This window comes from Salvelinus sp. IW2-2015, linkage group LG15, assembly GCF_002910315.2.
Source record: "Salvelinus sp. IW2-2015 linkage group LG15, ASM291031v2, whole genome shotgun sequence".
NCBI lineage: Eukaryota > Metazoa > Chordata > Actinopteri > Salmoniformes > Salmonidae > Salvelinus > Salvelinus sp. IW2-2015.
Window position 1 is genome coordinate 34,245,423 of NC_036855.1, and position 3,935 is coordinate 34,249,357.

The following is a 3,935-nucleotide window of genomic DNA, read 5'->3' on the forward strand; positions in this document are numbered from 1 at the left end:
TGGATTGGTTTATCGCGCATTGACTAGTACGAATGGTTTTAGGGAGAGGCAATAATAAGGACACTCTTGACTTGTAAAACGACTAACCTTAACCAAACCTTTAACCCTGATCGTAACCTAATTTGAACCAATTCTGAAATTAAATATCGGTTTGCAGGTCAGGAGTGTCTTTATATAGCCTTTTTCCGGTCTGAGAGCATATTTTAATATAAAGACACCAACTAAAMTACACAGCAAATGTTTCACATGCTGAGAGAGAAATTTTTCTTAAACACATACATTTACATTGCAACCCATTCATTCAAATTGAATAAACACAACAACAATAGTAGTCAAGGCACATTTATCTGTAATTCAGGTCTACACCTGTGGTATTCGGCGCATGTGACTAATACAATTTGATTTGATGAAGCTGTCATTTTTTATTTTTTTATTTAACCTTTACTTAACTAGGCAAATCAGTTAAGAACAAATTATTATTTACAATGATGGCCTCCCTGGCCAAACCCAGACGACGCTGGGCCRAATTTGCGCCGCCCAATCACAGCCAGATGTGATACAGCCTGGATTCAAACCAGGGACTGTAGTGACGCACTGAGACGCAGTGCCTTAGACTGCTGCGCCACTCGGGAGCACCAATGACAATGTTTGAAATTATACATTGTATTCGAAACACATACAATAAAAAAGGCATATGTTATTTCATTGTCATGATTCTATAGGTAGGCCAATTTTCACTGCAAACAAACATATTGAAAGCAGTCCGTACAGCTGGCAATGCAAATGTTTCAACAAATTTTTGTCCAGTTAATGTAAAATATTTTCTAGAATGGTTAAGAGGCATACCTTCTCTAATGTCATTATAAATATCTCCACCGTCCCCGATGAAGTAAAATGATATATCAAAACATTAGTTGTGTATAATTTGTGTGCGTGTGTGTGTCCGCATGTACGTGTAAATGTTTTTTGAGTGAGCCCATGCATGCAAGTGTAACGGATGTGAAATGGCTAGCTAGTTAGCGGGTACGCGCTAGTAGCGTTTCAATCAGTTACGTCACTTGCTCTGAAACCTATTAGTAGTGTTGCCCCTTGCTCTGCAAGGGCCGCGGCTTTTGTGGAGCGATGGGTAACGACGCTTCGTGGGTGACTGTTGTCGATGTGTGCAGAGGGTCCCTGGTTCGCGCCCGTGTCGGGGCGAGGGGACGGTTTAAAGTTATACTGTTGCTAATGATGCTGTTGACCCGGATCACTGGTTGCTGCGGAAAAGGAGGAGGTTGAAAGGGGGGTGAGTGTAACGGATGTGAAATGGCTAGCTAGTTAGTGGGTACGCGCTAGTAGCGTTTCAATCAGTTACGTCACTTGCTCTGAAACCTATTAGTAGTGTTGCCCCTTGCTCTGCAAGGGCCGCGGCTTTTGTGGAGCGATGGGTAACGACGCTTCGTGGGTGACTGTTGTCGATGTGTGCAGAGGGTCCCTGGTTCGCGCCCGTGTCGGGGCGAGGGGACGGTTTAAAGTTATACTGTTACACATGTGTGTTTCTACAAACAGAAATAACTCTTGAACTCACTGTCCAACATTCACCATGGACACATAACCAAGTGGAAAAGAGGGATAAATATGGCAATTAATCAAACTTCAAGGTTCATTCATAATGATTGTGAATAATTCGTCCACCGCAATCACAACTGATGCCAACTTAACATRCTGACCAGACCGGACACGTCGCGTGCGCGAGCGTCGCAAAATAAATTTAGAAACCCATGTTATTCAATTATTGCACCCACACTGCTTGGGCGCGCCAACGAGCGTCTGCGACACCAAGGGCTAAAATAGATGTCGTTCCTATTTCTGACGCAGATCGCGCTGCAAGTCCTGCCTCTCCCATCTCCTCATTGGTTTATAGAAGCAGGTATCCACGTGCCATCTCCTCATTGGTTTATAGAAGCAGGTACCCACGTGCCATCTCCTCATTGGTTATACYCACGTGRGTGATAGAAAGAYGAAAACTGTTTTGCCGGTAGTCGTGGTAATACAATGAAAGTTTAGATGCGATCACCATATAATTTAAATGATGAAAAAGCCTGGAAGGAGGAGAGATGACTAGAAACGATTCGGTTGGCCGTTTTATATGTGGATTAATTGTCGGAGTTCAGATCCTTGTCCATTTCAGGTAAAATAACAACTCAATGTTTATATCCCAGGACAAATTAGCTAGCAACAGCAAGCTAGCTAAACAGGACAAATTAACGTTAGCTAGCAAGTGCAAGCTAACTAGCTAAAATACCATACATGTTTAATGCTTTTCGACCTGTCCCCAAATTAATGTCATTGGTTCAGAGTTTGTTTTGATATTTTAACCTGCGTGTCGTGATCGCGTTTGGTGTGGGGGGGGGAAAAATAAATTTCTGCACGATACGCACGATGGCGCACGCGCGCAGCCGGTTTGGGCAAGGTGTTACACTTCCCGTCTCTATTCCTGACGATCAGTTTGCCGTCTGTTGCCTTCACAATGACATCGATCACCTCTCCTGGCTTTAACTGCAAGTATTTGTTCCCCCATTTCTTACTGGCCAATGTAGGAGCTATAGTAACATCATATAACACCTGGATCTCCCCTTCAAACTGACAGTGTAAAATGTCAACAGTGTTACTACAAATTATGTACAATATCAATCTGATCATATAAAAAATATAAATTGTTTATCAACATTTAAGAATGTTATCTGGGAGTAACTACATTGTTTTTTTATATATATATATATTTTTTTTTCTCTGTATTTTCACTTTAATCAGATAGTATGAAACGAGAAGGGAGACAGTTATGTGCCAGCCTAACACATTAAGTTACTTTGTTTTCTCCAGTCAAAATTATAAATCTTTGAATTTTTTCCGGTTTCCTTTTCCTTTTCCTCTTTCTCAAACTTATTTTTCTTCTTATTGTCTAATCCCCCTTGCTTTTCCCTAGGTGTCAGCTGAAGGAGACTGAAATGGAGAAACACAAAATGATTCAACTCAGGAATTGATTTCAAGCTCATTTGTGTCTGAGCTGACTATTCGAGAGTATAGTTGGTCGACCCAACTATGTCACTGTGACCATCTTCTCACCTGTTGAGAGGAGGAGGGGCAGGGACGCTCTGGGACTCCACACTGTCATATATCTTGTCTATGGACATAAAGACAAAAAGGTCATCAGTAGTACTGTTGAACACATATTTTAAACCAACGAAGCAACACACTTCTTTAACTCGATTTTACATTTTACACTGTACAGAACAACAAATAGAATAGGGGTTTTATTTATAGAATACAGGGAAATCATTTGACTGGGAAAGAAATGGTTGAGCTTCACTTTCCCAATGAACAAGTGATTGTATCATTACCTCCATCTGTAAACAGTGGAGGTGGTGGAGGGGGAAATCTGAGAATCGAGATTAAACCGTTATTGAACAAAAAGATCCAGATGATGTATTGGCTGTATTGAGATTATACATGGGAAGGGGTTCAGGGGCTTTCATAAAGGAAAGAAGGGATAAAGACTCAACTATTTGTCAATGCACCACTGTTTCAGCATGACTTTTGCAAGAACATTTCTGACCGCTAGATGTCAGTCAAATACTATACAAAGATAAGAAACTGTCATACGTTGACAAATATTGACAAATATTCCTCTAACATTTAACATGTCATTTATTTTGTTTATTTTACCTGCAGGTTTTGTCCTGGATGGCTACGTCATTGTTAACCTGCTTCAGAAGGTCAAAGTCAAGGTCCACTGACTTAGTCTTTACCAGAGGTAGAAAAAGTACTCAATTGTCATACTTGAGTAACATTAATATAAAACTACTCAAGTAAAAGACAAAGTAACCCAGTAAAATACTACTTGAGTGAAAGTCTAAAAGTATCAGATTTTAAATGTACTTAAGTACGGTGGTGGA